The sequence below is a fragment of the Zalophus californianus genome, chromosome 1 (genome assembly GCF_009762305.2).
Source record: "Zalophus californianus isolate mZalCal1 chromosome 1, mZalCal1.pri.v2, whole genome shotgun sequence".
Taxonomy (NCBI): domain Eukaryota; kingdom Metazoa; phylum Chordata; class Mammalia; order Carnivora; family Otariidae; genus Zalophus; species Zalophus californianus.
The window spans coordinates 168,166,402-168,187,159 of record NC_045595.1 but is presented as its reverse complement, the minus strand read 5'-3'; the positions used below and the strand labels follow the sequence as shown (position 1 = coordinate 168,187,159).

At 38.5% G+C, this 20,758-nt stretch overlaps 1 pseudogene; it reads right to left on the bottom strand.

The window, feature by feature from the left end:
- Window positions 1-18,566: 18,566 nt before the first annotated feature.
- LOC113915898 lies at window positions 18,567-19,087 on the bottom strand (annotated as a pseudogene).
- Window positions 19,088-20,758: the final 1,671 nt, after the last annotated feature.

Sequence of the window (20,758 nt, the reverse complement as noted above, 5' to 3'; positions counted from 1 at the left end):
TCTGAGCCCATGACCTGTAAAAGAGCAGGAAATAGATGGCTGTCCCGGGCATTTAGTTAGAATTCACATTTAAAGATAGAGATCTGCAAGTCTCATTAACCCAGGATCTAAACCCAACAGACAATAAAGGGAAACAAACAGAGCCATGCATAGAACCTCAAAGAATTTCTATTTCATGGGTTAGGAGAATGAAAGACACCCAAGAAGAAAAAAGGATTCCTTACGATGATTTTGATGGAAGAAGAGGAACCAGTAGGTGAGTGTCATAGGCATTTAAAGAAGGGAAGATTTCATTTATTAAAAAGTGATCTGTGCTGAACATTTCAAAGAGAATGAAGAGGATGAAAACCAAAGAGAGATGCTCCAGGATTTGGCTCCATAGTCACTGATAAACTTTTGAAAGCATTTATCAGTAGCATGGGGCAGAAACCAAACTGCAAGAGGTTAAGAAAAAAAGAAAAAGTGCGGAGTTAGCATGATTAAAACAGGTGAATTGGGGCGCCTGCGTGGCTCAGTTGTTAAGTGTCTGCCTTCAGCTCAGGTCAGGATCCCAGGGTCCTGGGATCGAGTCCCACATCGGGCTCCCTGCTCCGCCGGAAGCCTGCTTCTCCCTCTCCCACTCCCCCTGCTTGTGTTCCTGCTCTCGCTATCTCTCTCTCTGTCAAATAAATAAATAAAATATTTTTTTAAATAAAATAAATAAATAAAACAGGTGAATTGCATTAAACTTTAAACTGTTTACAGAACTAGGATTCAGTAACATCTATGATGTTTACAGCTTCCTTTTTTTTTAAATTTTATTATGTTATGTTAATCACCATACATTACATCATTAGTTTTTGATGTAGTGTTCCATGATTCATTGTTTGCGTACAACACCCAGTGCTCCATGTAATATCTGCCCTCCTTAATACCCATCACCAGGCTAACCCAACCCCCCACCCTCCTCCCTTCTAGAACCTCAGTTTGTTTCTCAGAGTCCATAGTCTCTCATTTTTTTTCTTTTTAAATTTCCAAAGAGCCTTATATGGTTTGTGGAAGACCAGAAAAATGGTCCCTCAAAAGATGTCCACATTCTAATCCCTGAAACCTGTGGATGTGACTGTATATAGGGAAAAAAGCAGGGAGGGTCTTTACAGATATGATTAACTTCAGGATGATTAACTTGAGATGGGAAAAATAGCCTGTACTACCTAGGTGTCCCCTAAATGCAATCACAAGTATTCTCTTTTCAAAAAACTTTTTTGAGTATGGTTGACACACCATGTTACATTAGTTTCAGGTGTATGACATAGTGATTCAACATCTCTGTACACTATGCTTTGCTCACCACAAGTCTGACCGTCTGTCACCATACAATCCTATTACAATATCACTGATTATTTTCCCTATGCTATGCCTTTTACTGCCATTATTTATTCATTCCATAACTGGAAGCCTGTATCTCCCACTTCCCTTCACCCAGTTCACGAATTCCCCCACCCTCTTACCTCTGGCAACCATCAGTTTGTTCTCTATAATTATAGGTCTGATTCTGTTTTTTGTTTATTCGGTTTTTTTTAGATTCCATATATGAGTGAAACCACATGGTATCTGTCTTCCTCAGTCTGATAATACTCTCCGAGTCCATCCACGTTGTCACAAATGGCAAGTACTCATCCGTTTTTATGGCTGCACAACATTCCATTGTAGATATACACCACATCTCTTTATTGTTTCATCTATCAATGAATACTTAGGTTGATTCCATATTGGATATTGTAAATTATGCTGCAATAAACATGGGGGTGCATATATCTTTTCAAATTAGTATTTTTATTTTCTTTGGGTAAATACCCAGCAATGGAATTATTGATTTATATGGTATTTATATTTTTAATTTTTTGAGGAACCGCTATACTATTTTAAATCCCAGAAATTCTTATAAGAGGTAATTAGAAGGAAATTTCACACACTCAGAATAAGAAAGCATCACAACACCGGAAACAAGAGGCTATGTTGCTGGCTTTGAAGATGGAAAAGAGGACACACAAGGAATCCAAGAAATGCTCCTCTGGGTGCTGGAAAAGGCAAGGAAACAGATTCTTCCCCTGAGCCTCCAGATGGAACAGGGCCCTGGTGACACCTTGATTTCAGTGCAGTGAACCTGATTTCGGGCTTCTGAGCCTTCAGTACTGTAAGATAATAAATTTGTGTTTCTTTAAGCTACCAGGTTGTTATAACTTCTTATAGCAGCCATAGGCAACTAATCCATAGGTCAATTCATAATCTTGTCTTGGCAATAAATTTAGTTATTATGTCATCTATTCTTAGACAAAAAAAATTCTAAGTGATTATGAGATATTTCTCAGTTGAGGGTCATAATATTTTGTTACAGAAGAGTAATTTGGTAAAAAAACAGATTTGCTGTGTTATGAGAACTTGGAGGACATCATTTAAATAATTTGAAAAATTAGGAAGAAAATATGAATTTGAACTGCTAAAATGTAAATTTTTTAAAGTATGATTTGGCCAACTTACCACAGTGGTTTATCCAACTAGCAACTAAATTAGAATACATACCAGAAAGTACAGTCATCAATATTTCACAACACAGATGCTAAGATGAAAATCCAAATTTCCCAGTAAACATGAAAAAATTTTAACAGGAAAATATGAAATTTGAGCATAGCAAAGAAATTCCCAAAAGTCAGTATTATATGGAAACTGGAAGCTTCGTCTAAAAAGATGCTTTGTTTTTAATATGATTCTTTTCAAAATGACTTAGAGCAACTCAACAAAAAAACAAACAAGCCAATTAAAAATGGGCAAAGTATTTAAATAGCCATCTCTCCCAAGGTGTACTAATGGCCAATAAGCACAGAAAAGATGATTGATAGCACTAACCAATAGGGAAAGGCAAATCAAAAACCATAATGAAATATCATTTCATGTGCATTAGGATAGCTATTTGTAAAAGGGAAGGGAAGGGAAGGGATAGAGAAAGAAAAGGAAAAAGGAAAGGAAAGAGATAGAGAAAGAAAAGAAAGGAAAAAGAAAAGTAAAGGGGAGGGGAGGGAGGGGAGGGGAGGGAAGAGAGGGCAGGGGACAGGAGGGGAGGGGAGGGAAGGGAAGGGAAGAAAAGAAAGGGAAAGAGTTGGCAAGATGTGAGGAAATCAAAACAATTGTGTATTGCTGGTGGAAATATAAAAATGGTGCAGCTCCTATGGAAAACAGTATGTTGGCTCCTCCAAAAATTAAACTTAGAGCTACCACATGATCTAGCAATTCCCCTTCTGAGTATATACCCAAAAGAATTAAAAGCAGGCTGTCTTAGTTAGCTCAGGTTGCCATAACAAAATGTCATAGATGGTGTGGCTTAAGCAGAAGAATCTATTTTCTCAGTTTGGAGGCTGGAAATCCCAGATCAAGGTCCAGTGGGGTTGAGTTCCCAATGAGAACTCTCTTCCTGTTGCAAATGGCCACCTTCTTGCTGCCTCACATGACAGGGTGAGGGCTTTCTTCCTCTTTTTACAAAACCACAGCCCTAATGGATTGAGGCCACACCTTTATGACCTCATTTAACCTTACTTACTTCCTAAAGACTCAGTCTCCAAATACTGTCACATTTTGGATTAGGGCTTCAACATATGAATTTGGGGGGACATAATTCAGTCCCCAACACAAGGACTAAATCAGTACACCCCATGTTCATAGTGCATTATTCACAAGGCCAAAATATAAAACAGCACAAATGTCTATGGACAGATGAATGAATAAACAAAATGTGGTATATACATTCAATTGAATTTTATTCAGCCTGAAAAATGAATGAAATTCTAATACAGGCTACATCATGGATGAATCTTGACAACATGATGCTAGGAGAAGTAAGTCAGACCTAAAAGGACAAATATTTTGATTCCACTTATATGAGGTACCTAGAGTAGTCAAATTAGTAGAGACAGAAAGTAGAATTATGGTTACCAGGAGCTGAGGAGACAAGTAGTAGGGAGTTATTGCTTAATGGGTTCAGGGTTTCAGTTTAAAATGGTGAAAAAGTTCTGGAAATGGATAGTGGTGATGGTTGCACAGCATTATGAATGTACTTAATGCCACTGAATTGACCACTTAAAAATTGAAATAGTAAATTTTATGTATGTTTTACCATAATAAAAAATGACTTATAGTAATGTTAGACTTAGAGCTGATCCACCAAACATTTCTAATGTTGTCCTGTCAAGGAGAATCCCAGACATAATGGAGCATATGACAACATAGCAACACAAATATGAAAATATCCCCATTTGACCGATGAACAAGAGGATGGGTCTTTTTTTTTTTTTAACATTCAACATTTTTATTTTTATTTTTTTTCCTTTCCAAATTTTTAAAAAAATTCTAGTTAGTTAACATACAGGGCAATATTGGTTTCAGGAGTAGAATCAGTGACTTATCACTTACATACAATACCCAGTCCTCATCATAACAAGTACCCTCCTTAATACCCATCACCCATCTAGCCCATCCTCCACCCACCTCCCTCAATCAACCCTCAGTTTGTTCTCTATTGTTAAGAGTCACTTATGGTTTGTTCCCTCTCTTTTTTTCCCCTTCCTATATGTTCTTCTGTTTTATTTCTTAAATTCCACATATGAGTGAAATCATATGGTATTTGTCTTTCTCTGACTGGCTTATTTTGCTTAGCATAATACACTCTAGCTCCATCCATGACCTTGCAAATGGCAAGATTTCATTCTTTTTGATGGCTGAGTAATATTCCTGTGTGTGTGTGTGTGTGTGTGTGTGTGTGTGTGTGTACCACATCTTCTTTATTCATTCATCAGTCAATGGGCACTTGGGCTCTCTCTCCCTTATTGATAATGCTGCTATAAACATCAGGGTACATGTACCACTTTGAATCAGTATTTTTGTATCCTTTAGATAAATACCTAGTAGTGCAATTGCTGGGTCATAGGGTAGTTCTATTTTTAACTTTTTGAGGAACCTCCATACTGTATTTCAGAGTGGCTGTACCAGTTTGCATTCCCACCAACTGTGCAGAAGTGTTCCCCTTTCTCTGCATTCTCACCAACATCTATTGTTTCTTGTGTTGTTAATTTTAGCAATTCTGACAGGTGTGAGGTGCTATGTCATCATGGTTTTGATTGGGATTTCCCTGATGATGAATGATGATCAGCATCTTCTCATGTGTCTGTTAGCCATCTCTATGCCTTTTTGGAAAAATGTCTATTCATGTTTCCTGCCCATTATTTAATTGGATTATTTGTTTTCTGGGTATTGAGTTTGATAAGTTCTTTATAGATTTTGGATAATAACCCTTTATCAGATATGTCACTTGCAAGTATCCTCTCCCATTCCATAAGCTGCTTTTTAGTTTTCTTGATTGTTTTCTTTGCTGTGCAGAAGTTTTTATCTTGATGAAGTCCCAATAGTTTATTTTTGCTTTTGTTTCCCTCGCCTCCAGCGACATGTCCAGTAAGAAGCTAGTACACTCAATGTCAAAGAGGTTCCTGCCTGTGCTCTCCTCTAGGATTTTTTTGGTTTCCCATCTCACATCTAAGTCTTTCATCCGTTCTAAATTTATTTTTGTATATGGTGTAAGAAAGTGATCCAGTTTTATTCTTCTGCATGATGCTGTGCAGTTTTCCAACATCATTTGTTGAAGAGACTATCTTTTTTCCATTGGATATTCTTTCCGGCTTTGTTAAAGATTAGTTACCACATAGTTGTGGGTCCATTTCTGGGTTTTCTATTCTGTTGTGTTGATTTATGTGTCTGTTTTTGCACCAGTACTATATTGTTTTGATGACAGCTTTGTAATAGAGCTTGAAGTCTGGAATCATGGTGCCTCCAGCTTTGCTTTTCTTTTTCAAGATTGTTTTGGTTATTCAGGGTCTTTTGCGGTTCCATACAAATTTTAGGGCTGCTTCTTCTAGCTATGTGAAAAATACTGGTTGTTTTTTGATAGGGATTTATGTAGATTGCTTTGGGTAGTATAGATATTTTAACAGTATTTGTTCTTCTGATCCATGAATATGAAATGTCTTTCCATTTCTTTGTGTTATCCTCAGTTTCTTCCTTAAGTGTTTCATAGTTTTCAGAGTACAAATATTTTACCTCTTTGGTTAGGCTTATTCCTAGGTATCTTATGGTTTTTGGTGCAACTGTAAATGGGATTGATTCCTTAATTTTCTTCCTGCTGCTTCATTATCAGTGTAGAGAAATGCAACAGCTTTCTCTCCATCAATTTTATACCTTGATTTTGTTGAATTCATGTATCAGTTTCAGCAATTTTTTGGTGGAGTCTTGGGTTTCCTCCATAGAGTATCATGTTGTCTGCAAATAGTGAAACTTTGACTTCTTCCTTGCCGATTTGGATGCTGTTTATTTCTTTGTGTTGTCTGATGGCTGTGTCTAGGACTTCCAGTACTATGTTAAATAACAGTTGTGAGAGTGGACATCCTGTCGTGTTCCTGACCATAGGAGAAAAGCTCTCAGTTTTTGCCCATTGAGGATGATATTAGCTGTGGGTTTTTCATATATGGCCTTTATGATGTTGAAGTATGTTCCTTGTAAATCTACTTTGTTGAGGGTTTTTATCATGAATCAATGTTGTACTTTGTCAAATGCATTTTCTGCATCTATTGAAATGATCATATGGTTCATATCCTTCCTTTTATTAATGTGGTATAAAGTATTCTTTGCTACATATTTGTCACATTCAGCACATTGAACGTATCATGCTACTCTGTTCTGGCCTGCCAACTTTCTGTGGACAGATCTGCTGCAAACCTGATCTATCTTTCCTTGTAGGTTAAGGACTTTTTTCCCCTTGCTGCTTTTGGAATTTTTTCCTTGTCTGTGTATTTTGTGAATTTGACTATGATATGTTTTGGTGATGGCCAGCTTTTGTTGAATATAATAGGAGCTCTCTATGCTTCTTGGATTTTTATGTCTGTTTCCTTCCTCAGATTAGGGAAGTTTTCAGGTATAATTTGCTCAAATAAACCTCCTGCTCCTTTTTCTCTATTCATCTTCTGGGACTCCTATGATACGAACATTATTATGCTATAAGGAGTTGCTGAGTTCCCTAAGTCTACATTTTGATCCAATACATTTCTTTCCCTCTTCTTTTAAGCATCATTATTTTCCATAATTTTATCTTCTATATCACTGATTCATTCCTCTGCTTCATCCATTCTCATTGTCATGGCATCCTTTTGGCTTTGCATCTTGATTATAGCATTTTTAATTTCAGCCTGACTGGATTTTAGTGTTTTTAACTCTGCAGTAAGGAATTCTCTGGTGTCTTCTATGCTTTTTTCAAGCCCAGCTAGTATCTTTATAATTGTTGTTTTAAATTCTAGTTCAGACATCTTATTTATATCTGTATTAATTAAATCCCTGGCTATTACTTTTTCCTGTGAGTTCCTCTGCTTTGTCATCTTGTCAAAGTTGCTGGGTTTTTTTGTGTATGATTGTTAGGAAAGCCTGTTATATTCCTGCTCCTGAGAGTAATGGCTATATTAAGAAGAGGTCCAAGGGGCACCTGGGTGGCTCAGTCGTTAAGTGTCTGCCTTCGGCTCAGGTCATGATCCCACGGTCCTGGGATCGAGCCCCCTACTGGGCTCCCTGTTCCGCGGGAAGCCTGCTTCTCCCTCTCCCACTCTCCCTGCTGTGTTCCCTCTCTCGCTGTCTCACTCTGTCAAATAAATAAATAAAATCTTTAAAAAAAAAAAAAGAGGTCCAAAAGACATTTTTTGTCTATTCCTGGGTCTCTGCCCTCCTTCCCAACTGGTGCACCACCAGGCCTGCCAGTCACAACCCTGGCAATGGCGGGGACCTCTAAAATTTCAGATTTTGTGCTTCACTGCTTATAAAAACTTGTGGTATTCAGCCCCTCTCCTTTTCCAAATCAATGGTTTTGGGAAAGAGTTTTTCTTGTGCAATCACCTGTGCATGTTTTTACTCTTTTTTCACTCTTTCTCTCTCTTTCTCTCTCCCTCCTCTCTATGTGATCAGGCCTCCCTCCCCTCCACAGTGCCCTCAGCTCTTTTCTCCCCCAAATCAACTCTCCACAGTTCCTACCTTCCATGAGGTAGTTGTTTTTCTACTTGTAGACATGCAGCTTTGCTCTCTCAGTCCTTGGACCAATTTCTTAGGTGTTCAGAATGATTTGATATTTATCTAGCTGTGTTCAAGGGAGGAGGCAAACCCAGGGTTCCCCTACTCCTCCACCATCTTAACTCCTCCCCAGGATGGGTCTTACATGAACAGAATTCACCCATCTTCCCATGATCTTACAGCTATTTTAGGGGCCATGTCTAAACTTTGTCTGAAGGTCCCAGGTCATAGCCAAGGTTCCCCACTACCTATAAACATGATGATTCTCATCCTGGTCAGAACTTTTTTTTTTTTTTCCTTCTCTGGTAATTGGTAGGAAGGCACAGTATCTTTAAAGGTTATTCTGTATAACACGTTGGGATGACTTAATTTCTAGTTATAAATCTGCTATCTAATATAACCTTTTTATATTTTTAGTCTGTACTTACTCAGGGTTTACAGCACATTGTGCAAAAAATTTTCATCTTCCTTCAAGGGGTATTCTATAGGGTCCATTCATTCATTCATTGATCTATTTTGGTGATTTATTCTATTTACATGTTCATTCTGTGACAAAGACCTAACAGAACCTCATTGCACATGAGGCATGGAGCCAGATGGAAGGTAAAAGAAAAGACTATTTGGCTGCTCACAACATTTCTGACACCAATTGTATGGGTTTTCCACACCAAGCAATTCTCCAATTCTTTCCAGACACCAACTGTGTATCCTACAGTTTACTTCATTTCTGACAGTACTCAGAGTTTGCTTAGATCCCACAGGTTAAGGGCTCCGTCCCACAAGACTGCCACCACTTTGGATACCAATTCCATGTCTGAGTCTCTTCTACTTTTGACCAACTGGCTATAAAGCAGAGGTCCCCACAACCCCTTCCTTGGGTTTAATAATCTGCTAGATTGGCTCACAGAACTCATGAAAACACTTAACTTACATTATTGGCTTATTATAAAAAATATAACTCAGAAACAGCCAGATGGAAGAGATGCCTAGGGCAAAGTATAGGGGGTGGGTGGTACAGAGCTTCCAAGTCCTCTCCAGGCACTCCACCCTCCCAGCACCTAAATGTGTTCACTAACACAAAAGTTCTTCCTTTGTTTAGGGCTTTTATGGTGGTTTATTACATGAGCATGATTGATTAAATCATTGGCCTTTGGTGATGAAGTCAATCCTCACTGCTCCCCCCCACCCCCAGAGGTCAGAGCAGGAGCTCAAAGTTTCAACCATGTAATCACATGATTGGTTCCTCTGGCAACCAACCCCCATCCTTCAATTGTCACCTCATTAGATAAAGTCAGGTATGATGAAAAGGGCTTATGAATAACAAAAGATGCTTCTCTCACCACTAACACTCAGGAAGTAAAGGCTTTAGATCTGTGCCAGGAACTGGGAACAAAACCAAATATATATTTATTGTATCATAACATTACAGGAGGCAACTAGAATCCAGACATCAACACTATTGTCATTTATTCCCATGACTAAAGCAATAACTCTCATGCTAGAATTCTTCCTGATGAGCATGATATTGTCTGTCATTGACAGTGAAAACACTTAAAGGAGTACCTGTTCTCTGTATGTCTGAGCAAAATAAAGTTAATGATTCTTTGGTAATTGACCAGGAAAAAACATGACATATAGTTAGAACTTAAAGGCATTCAGTAAATTATCTATATGTATGAATTGGGTATTTAATTGGACATTTTCTGTGTGCAATTAATCCCCCAATAAGCCTCTAAGAAAGTTTTATCTTAATTATACTGATAAATGGAGGTTTGGAAAGGTTAACTAAATTATCCTAAGTCACACAGAACTGATTTTATCCCAAATCTGTGGAATTCCTTTACCAAAGAGCTAACAACAGGAGAAAGATAACACTTTTGGAAGTACTGGATATGCATTAAAACTGAAACCCGTTAAAATATGTTAATACTATTTAAATGGGATAGTAATTGGTTTGCCTTCTACAAAGGTTATTTTAGTAATACACAGCAAAAGACTGAGTTTTGTGCATCCTTTTTATCTAAAAGTCTATTAATTACAATTAATGGAACCCGAGGAAATAATGAAAGATGTTTGGTGAAGATTTTTTTGCCTAAACCCCCACAGAGTTGTCAGTAATTGAAAGATTAGAAAGCAATCCAACATACCTAAGTAGGGAACCAATTAAATTAGAAAATCTATTAGAATGTTATGCCATTATAAAAGTTTTAGAGATGTCTATTTGACACAGACATATGTACATTAAAATAATAGGTACAGAGAGGACTTCTATCTCTGCATACACAGAAAATAATCTACAAATATATATCCCAAAAGGTAAACAGTTATCTCTAGGTCAGATGAGGTTATGCATGATCATTTTCCCTTTTGCTTATCTGTATTTTCTTTGTTTTCTTTTATCCTTTTCCTTTTTTAATTTTTTTTTTTTTAAATAGGCTCTATGCCCAATGTGGGGCTTGAACTCATGACCCCGAGATCAAGAATTGCATGTTCCACCAACTGAGCCAGCCAGGTGCCCCACTTATCTGTGTTTTCTAATTTTTCTGAAATAAATACATATTACATATCTACTAAAAGCATGATTAAAAGTGTCTTTCCTAAAAGAATGAGTACTAAGGTATTGAATAAAGGAAAAATTGGGGAAATTATTCTGATAATGCCATTGGAAATATATATGGAAATTTCTATGATTCATAAAACTCTAAAATGGGAACTATGAAAGAAGATTATAAGGAAAAATCAATAGAGTGTGATTTAAAAGAAAGCTCAGATATCCAAAGGGGATAAATTGACAAGAAGGTATGGTCACTCAATCTTCCCTGACTTCTGTTTGAGTTCACATGTAACACAAGACAAGGCCATAACAAAGCCGTAAGCAATAAAGTGGTAGAGTATAAATCAGCATTTCCAAAGTATATTCTAGGAAGAACACAAGTCTCTTCAGATGAAAATGTGAGTGATGTATCAGTCTATAGTCAAATAAGTTTGTGAAGTGCTTGGCTTTAAAGATGAAAATGATTTCTGCACTGCAGGACTTCTCAAACCCTTTGATATGCTTTATGCCTTATCAGTCACCAAAATACAGATTTAGCATGTATGCAACATTCACCAAATCAATGAGATTACATAACATTGGTTTTTTTTTAATTTTTTTATTGTTATGTTAATCACCATATATTACATCATTAGTTTTTGGTGCAGTGTTCCATGATTCATTGTTTGTTCATAACACCCAGTGCTCCATGCAGAACGTGCCCTCCTCAATGCCCATCACCAGGCTAACCCATCCCCCTACCCCCCTCCCCTCTAGAACCCTCAGTTTGTTTTTCAGAGTCCATCATCTCTCATGGTTCGTCTCCCCCTCTGACATACTCCCCTTTTCTTCCTCTCCTGTTATCTTCTTCTTTTTCTTTTTTCTCAAAATATGTTGCATTATTTGTTTCAGAAGTACAGATCTGTGATTCAACAGTCTTGCACAATTCACAGCGCTCACCGTAGCACATACCCTCCCCAATATCTATCACCCAGCCACCCCATCCCTCCCACCCCCAACCACTCCAGTAACACTCAGTTTCTTTCCTGAGATTAAGAATTCCTCATATCAGTGAGGTCATGTGATACATGTCTTTCTCTGATTGACTTATTTCACTCAGCATAACACCCTCCAGTTCCATCCACGTCGTTGCAAATGGCAAGATCTCATTCCTTTTGATGGCTGCATAATATTCCATTGTGTATATATACCACATCTTCTTTATCCATTCGTCTGTCGATGGGCATCTTGGCTCTTTCCACAGTTTGGCTATGGTGGACATTGCTGCTATAAACTTGGGGTACACGTACCCCTTCGGGTCCCTACATTTGTATCTTTGTGTTAAATACCCAGTAGTGCAATTGCTGGATCGAACGGTAGCTCTAATTTCAACTGTTTGAGGAACCTCCATACTGTTTTCCAGAGGGGTTGCACCAGCTTGCATTCCCACCAACAGTGTAGGAGGGTTCCCCTTTCTCCACATCCCCGCCAACATCTGTCGTTCCCTGACTTGTTAATTTTAGCCATTCTGACGGGTGTGAGGTGGTATCTCATGGAGGTTTTGATTTGGATTTCCCTGATGCCAAGCGATGTTGAGCACTTTTTCATGTGCCTGTTGGCCATTTGGATGTCTTCTTTGGAGAAATGTCTGTTCATGTCTTCTGCCCATTTCTTGATTGGATTATTTGTTCTTTGGGTGTTGAGTTTGATAAGTTCTTTATAGATTTTGGATACTAGCCCTTTATCTGATATGTCATTTGCAAATATTTTCTCCCATTCTGTCGGTTGTCTTTTGGTTTTGTGGACTGTTTCTTTTGCTGTGCAGAAGCTTTTTATCTTGATGAAATCCCAATAGTTCATTTTTGCCCTGGCTTCCCGTGCCTTTGGCGATGTTTCTAGGAAGAAGTTGCTGCGGCTAAGGTCGAAAAGGTTGCTACCTGTGTTCTCCTTTAGGATTTGGATGGACTCCTGTCTCACGTTTAGGTCTTTCAACCATTTGGAGTCTATTTTTGTGTGTGGTGTAAGGAAATGGTCCAGTTTCATTCTTCTGCATGTGGCTGTCCAATTTTCCCAACACCATTTGTTGAAGAGACTGTCTTTTTGCCATTGGACATTCTTTCCTGCTTTGTCAAAAATAAGTTGACCATAGAGTTGAGGGTCCATTTCTGGGCTCTCGATTCTGTTCCATTGATCTATGTGTCTGTTTTTGTGCCAGTACCATACTGTCTTGATGATGACAGCTTTGTAATAGAGCTGGAAGTCCGGAATTGTGATGCCGCCAGCTTTGCTTTTCTTTTTCAGTATTCCTCTGGCTATTTGGGGTCTCTTCTGGTTCCATACAAATTTTAGGATTATTTGTTCCATTTCTTTGAAAAAAGTGGATGGTATTTTGATGGGGATTGCATTGAATGTGTAGATTGCTCTAGGTAGCATTGACATCTTCACAATGTTGATTCTCCCAATCCATGAGCATGGAACGTTTTTCCATTTCTTTGTGTCTTCTTCAATTTCTTTCCTGAGTATTTTATAGTTTTCTGAGTACAGATCCTTTGCCTCTTTGGTTAGATTTATTCCTACGTATCTAATGGTTTTGGGTGCAATTGTAAATGGGATAGACTCCTTGATTTGTCTCTCTTCTGTCTTGTTGTTGGTGTATAGGAATGCCACTGATTTCTGTGCATTGATTTTATATCCTGCTACTTTACTGAATTCCTGTATGAGTTCTAGCAGTTTTGGGGTGGAGTCTTTTGGGTTTTCCACATACAGTATCATATCATCTGCAAAGAGTGAGAGTTTGACTTCCTCTTTGCCGATTTGGATGCCTTTGATTTCTTTTTGTTGTCTGATTGCTGTGGCTAGGACTTCTAATACTATGTTGAATAGCAGTGGTGAGAGTGGACATCCCTGCCGCATTCCTGACCTTAGGGGAAAAGCTCTCAGCCTTTCCCCATTGAGAATGATATTCGCTGTAGGTTTTTCATAGATGGCTTTTATGATATTGAGGTATGTACCCTCTATCCCTATACTCTGAAGAGTTTTGATCAAGAAAGGATGTTGTACTTTGTCAAATGCTTTTTCTGCATCTATTGAGAGGATCATATGATTCTTGTTCTTTCTTTTGTTAATGTATTGTATCACGTTGATTGATTTGCGGATGTTGAACCAGCCTTGCAGCCCAGGGATAAATCCCACTTGGTCGTGGTGAATAATCCTTTTAATGTACTGTTGGATCCTATTGGCTAGTATTTTGGTGAGAATTTTTGCATCCATGTTCATCAAGGATATTGGTCTGTAATTCTCTTTTTTGATGGGGTCTTTGTCTGGTTTTGGGATCAAGGTAATGCTGGCCTCATAAAATGAGTTTGGAAGTTTCCCTTCCATTTCTATTTTTTGGAACAGTTTCAGGAGAATAGGTATTAATTCTTCTTGAAATGTCTGATAGAATTCCCCTGGGAAGCCATCTGGCCCTGGGCTTTTGTTTCTTGGGAGATTTTTGATGACTGTTTCAATTTCCTTAGTGGTTATAGGTCTGTTCAGGTTTTCTATTTCTTCCTGGTTCAATTTTGGTAGTTGATACATCTCTAGGAATGTACCCATTTCTTCCAGGTTATCTAATTTGCTGGCATAGAGTTGCTCATAATATGTTCTTATAATTGTTTGTATTTCTTTGGTGTTGCTTGTGATCTCTCCTCTTTCATTCATGATTTTGTTGATTTGGGTCATTTCTCTTTTCTTTTTGATCAGTCTGGCCAGGGGTTTATCAATCTTGTTAATTCTTTCAAAGAACCAGCTCCTAGTTTCGTGGATCTGTTCTACTGTTCTTTTGGTTTCTAGTTCATTGATTTCTGCTCTGATCTTTATGATTTCTCTTCTCCTGCTGGGTTTAGGCTTTCTTTGCTGTTCTTTCTCCAGCTCCTTTAGGTGTAGGGTTAGGTTGTGTATTTGAGACCTTTCTTGTTTCTTGAGAAAGGCTTGTATTGCTATATACTTTCCTCTCAGGACTGCCTTTGCTGTATCCCAAAGATTTTGAACAGTTGTGTTTTCATTTTCATTGGTTTCCATGAATTTTTTTAATTCTTCTTTAATTTCTTGGTTGACCCATTCATTCTTTAGTAGGATGCTCTTTAGCCTCCATGTATTTGAGTTCTTTCCGACTTTCCTCTTGTGGTTGAGTTCTAGTTTCAAAGCATTGTGGTCTGAAAATATGCAGGGAATGATCCCAATCTTTTGGTACCGATTGATACCTAACATTGTTTTTATGGCTTCTCTCTCAGGAATAGTAATCTAGAAAGCACATGGAAAACCTGGATTTAGATAACAGGTAAAATGGGATACATTAATAGGCAGAAAACTCACCAGAAGGAAAGTGAACTGGATATATGAATTTTAGAGGGAGTTCCAAAAAATTTCAGATGAAAACTAATAGAAGAAATGAGAACACTGTGGCTGGTTAAAAAGAAAGAAAAAAGAAAAGAAAACAGATTCAGGGCAGGCTGAAACCATCAGATTTTGATGCGGTCCAGATAAGATTACACTGAACTAGGCAGAGCTTCAAAGCTTATGTCCTAACTGACTGGTCCTTCTTTTGTCTCTAGGCTATCCTTACTCCAACACCTAATACAAAGTAATAGAACAAATATTCTTTTGTGTAACAGGATGTTAAAATAGGATTCTTATATCTGTTTTGACTGAGACCTCAGGGAGACAGGTAACTATTATTGTCACACCCAAGCAATATTCAGGCTGTACAAGGCTTCTCAAAGAGGTAACAAAAAACCAGTTTTGTAACCCTTGGCTTACCAAACATCTTCAGACTTTAGAAAAGAATGGGAAGCTAAATGGTGAGAAAACTTCTTTGGCAAGGACTATTGGTGGTTTATGACCCTGGGGAAGTGGGTCCTTCACTCTCCTCAACCCTCTTGAGGGAGTCTTCAAGAAGATTTGTTATCCAACCTTTGGGTTTGGGGACACACAGTAGAATCGCTGGATAAGTGTCAGACACCAGGCTAAAAGTGAGAGGCTGTGGCTGGAGCCCCTGCTCTGAAGACAGAGCAGCCATGATAGTTGCATTTGGAACAGTCTGTGTCTCAGTCAGCTTGTGCTGTGATAACAAAATGCCATAAATTGGGTGGCTTCAACAACAGACATGAACTTCTTGCAGCTCTGGGGGCCGGGAATTCCAAGCCTGAGGTGCCAGAATGGCCCAGTTCTGGTGAGAGCCCTCTTTCTGGCTTGTAGATGGCACCTTCATTCTCACATGCTGAAGAGAAGAGGAAGCAAGCTCTCTGGTGTTTCCTCTTATAAGGGCTCTAATCCCATCATGGGGGTTCCACTCTTATGACCTCATTTAAACCTAATTACCTCCCAAAGGCTCCACGACCACATTGAGTAGGTAGGGTTTCAACATGCAAATTTCGAAGGGACACAAACATTCATTCTGTAATCCCGGTATTAGTGCTTCTCCTGGACAAGAGATGATCAGCTATTAGAACCTGTCCAGGAGGGCTGCCTGGAGGAGGGAGGACCTCAGCACAAAAAAGCTAAATTTGTACTGCCAGAAGTTTAAAGACTAAAGGAGGAATTTTCAATAACTGTCTGAAGAAAGTGTATTAGTTACTGGACTACAGATATGGTGTTGCTAGTGTTTGGTGGGGACGAGGTCCCTGAAGACCCACAAAGCCTCCTGTGAGTGTTAGTTTTAAATATTCACCAAGGCGATGGGTATTAAGGAAGGCACATGCTGTGATAAGCACTGGGTGTTATACCTAACTAATGAATCATTGAACACTACATCAAAAACTAATGATGTACTATACGTTGGCTAACTGAACATAATAATAATATATATATAATATGTAATGTATATGTATTTATATATATATATATATACATATATATATATATATTCACCAAGGCTATAAGAAGCCAAGGTCTCATAAATTGTGGACAATCAAGTAAAATCTTTTCTCCTTTTCTTCTTTCTCTGTATTCCAAACCCAGTGGGATCAGAAGCTGAGGGTAGGAAGCAAAGACTAGGGAAAAGGAGCTGGTGAAGAGGAAAAAAAAAAAAAAATCCCACCAGATCCCACCCCTCTGACTAAAGGCTGGAACTGAGGTAGGAGAGAAGTTTAACTTAGTTTTGACTAGTTCATGATCCTTTTTTTTTTAAGATTTTTTTTTTATTTATCTATTCATGAGAGACGGAGAGAGAGGGAGAGAGAGGGGGAGAGAGAGAGAGAGAGAGAAGCAGAGGGAGAAGCAGGCTCCCAAGGAGCAGGGAGCCCGATATGGGACTCGATCCCAGGACCCTGGGATCATGACCTGAGCTGAAGGCAGACACTTAACGACTGAGCCACCCAGGCGCCCTAGTTCATGATTCTTGATATTTAATTCACTGAAATGAGACTGAATAGGAGTAAATAGGAGTAGAAGACAATACCTGGGCACAAGATTTCAGTCAGAAAGAGGAAACTATCTTCACAGAATGGATTTGAATGACAGACGATACTTGAATAAAAGTACTTCTGATTACACCTTAAATATTTTGCTCCTTCAAAATACAAGCTAAATTTATAAGCTTTGAGAAGGATTAAACTAGAAATTCATTTTTATTCTTCACTTTTTTAAGGCCAACGGCCTTTGTTTCCTTACTACCCACTTATTCCTGATAACCTTAAAACACATTTTCTACAGAAATTGCCAATATCAGTTATTGGTGGGCCTTGTCAAATAATTTTTTAAATTCCATCATATGGTAAAATGTTTCAGAAAAATAAAATCCAGCCCAATGTTAGAAGAATGATACATAATGACATAGTTGGATTTATTCCAAAAATGCAAGAATGGTTTCCTATTAGGGCATTATAATTTAATTCATCACATCAGTTGATCAAATGAGAAAAACTATGTATCATTACAAAATTCACAAAATCATTAGGATTTTACCAAATCTTAGGAAATGAAAAAATGAATACCTCCTTGTGATAATGATCTCAGGCTTTCCATGTCAACATCTTATTTAATGATTGAACACAAAAGACACTGTCTTCAAATTCAGAAACAACAACATGGGAATCAAGAAAAGATCAAGAATATAGAATAGAAAGCCTGAAAGAAAAATTCATATATAAACCAAAAAATATGGCCAGTGTCATTTCAAATCAATGAGAAATGGACAGAGATGTCAATAAATGACAGTGAACATTGGCCAACTTTTCAGGGAAGAAAATAGAAGACTAAAACTATTTCAAATATTTTCCACATGGATTTAAGATATAGATTTAAAAAATGATGAGAAGTGCCACTAGAAAGTATAGGTCAATATTATCTTGGGGGCAAAGAAAGCTCAATTATAATAAAAAGGTCAAAGCAACACACAGAGAAAGACATATTTGACTATCAAAATGGTTTCTATACAACAGAAATGCCCACCAGAGTCACTCCTATGAATGAGGCTCAGGGACAAGGTAAATCAGACTTATTCTCTATCACCAGGTAGAATGCAATTGTTTCAGAGTCTATAACTTGAAGTAAAGGACTCGACATTCATCAGAATTGTGTGTGTGGACCTTGTTACTTGACTCTACCACCCACCTATGATAAAGGACTAATGTTTGGGTCACACAACCATGAGATGCTATGATAAAGACCCGGCAATACCCCAATTATTTCCAAGACAATTAAGTAACTTTAGTGTCATCTCATGGTGTAGTTGGGGTAGGAAAGTGATTCTTTACCCTAGCTGCGCATTAAAATCGGACTAACATTTTCCAAACTGTTTGGATGTCAGAACCTACATTGAGTATACAGTACTTTTAAAATTCCTACTTCTTTTTTAAGTCCTGTTCTTAATTTTTTTTCATGTTCTTCAGTGCACTGAAATATATTTTCCTACTTAACAGCCTCTTCATGAATAGCAATTAAAAAGCTTCTCAAGGATATACTTCTCATAATTTGCTTTTATTTTTTTTTCAACTTGCTGCTTTAATTTCTCCAAGATCTCTTCTGCAGTTGTGGACACTAATAGCTTCACCACTTTCTCACGAGATTTACCACCCTTATCCAAAACCACCTCACTCTTCCTGAGCTCCAAGACCTTGGAAAGGTACCGACAGAGCTCGGCATTAGCCTCTCCTTCCGATTGGACCCGTGTTTGGCATGGATGGCTGTGGTGACACAGCCTTTAGGATCAACCGCCACAGGACCTAAGGGAGGAAGTGGTGTCTCTGGTTCCTTGCCTCTGGTTCTTACCCTTGTTCGTCACACCAGCTTTCTTGGGCATCTTGGCGCCTACGGGAGCCAGGCAGAGGCTCTGGCCCGGCGTCCCCACACGAGCTGCCTCAGCCCGCGGCTCAGCCTATACTTGTATTTTTGAAGACAGGAGGAAAAGACTGACAAGATCAGACAGGGCACACGGCACACATTCATGCTGGTACAATGAAAGCTTGAATTGTTTTTCCAAGTCAACATGTTTGCCAGGCAAAACACAAAACAAAAAAATAAAAATAAAAACTGCCAGGGAGGCAGGGAGATTTCAGCATGAACCCCTAGATATTTCGTACATAAGCACAAAAACCATCTTCACACTGAGTATATAAACCGTAGTCAAATTCTCTCCCTGGGGAGAAAAACATCCTTAAATTTGGGTGTGGTCTCTAATGACAGGAATGTGATCCCTACTCACCTCTGAAATCTTCACAACAAAAAATGCCTTGGGCTGCTGGCTTTACATCCCCCAATCACTTATTTTTTGCAAAATTATTTGACCTTTTAGTGTGTTTATCCTACTTAAACTAGATAGTTTGAACTAGATCTTAAGGGCCAGGAATGTTCCTTTGTATCTTTACCCATAGTAATTGGTACCAATTAGCCCTCAAATAGCAACTGAATAACAGTTGTTTAAGGGGCGACTGGGTGGCTCAGTGGATTAAGTGTCTGCCTTGGGCTCAGGTCATGATCCTGGAGTCCTGGGATCCGGCATCCGGCTCCCTGCTCAGAGGGGAGTCTGCTTCTCCCTCAGACTCTACCCCATCTTGTTATGTCTCTCTCACTCTCTCTCTCTCTCAAATAAATAAAATCTTTTTAAAAATTTTTTAAAAATAAAATAAAATATTCTCCTTCACACTAAAGCAAGAGCTCACATGCATATGATTCCAGGTACATTTTCCTTAGGTGAAAGAAATCTCCCCAAACTCTTTTGTCAGAAGACCTGCCCTGTTAAGATACTCGGTTATAGGAGGAAAGGAGGGCAAGCAGCTGGAAGTGGTAGAAAAGGCAGCTTACTAGTTTTGGGAACATCAGAAGAAAGTTCCCTTGGTTTCTACATTCTCCAACATTCTTCATGGCCATGAGGGGCTCCAAAGGATATCAGAAATAGAAAACACCACAAAGGGAGGAGAATAGGTTGGGGTAATTGTGGCTGTATATTGATTTGTGACCAAACTGGCATCCCTTTTTGGGAAACCCAGAAATATTAGAGGGGAGGGTCTCTCTGTAAGGGTATGGAAAGTCCTACATGGGCAGTTGAAGGCAAAAACAGGAACTTTGGCTTGCTGGTGTCCTTGTGACCCCATTTGTAGCCTTAGGCTGCTGAAATATGGTCATACTGAGCTGTTACCATATGAGAATGCCAGAGATGTGCCAACTGTGCTTTCTCCTGATGCTCCCAAGCCCTACATCTATTTTTATTATGCATCCCAGCTGTCCCAAACCCCTTCCCCAACAGCACAAACCATATATGGGTAAAGGATGGGCTTGCAGAGTCAAGATTCAAACCTTACATTGTATAACATATTCAAAACCCATGCATTTCCCCCTACACCATGCTACCATAGGTCAGACATACAAATAATTGAAACATCAAGTACTACTTACTACTGTTAAGAAAAAAGGATCCAAAACAGAAATTTGGCAAAAGGAAGCCTTTCAATGTCAGAGTTGAACATGATCTCACAGACCCACCCAAGGATTATTTATTTCACTGGGAGAATGTACCTTTCTTTGACTTGCTATTTAATATTAATTCTACGAAGTTAGGTAAAAACTTGTAGATTTTTTTCCAGCAGAGATGCAAGTGATTTCTGTTCAGCGGAAAAAATA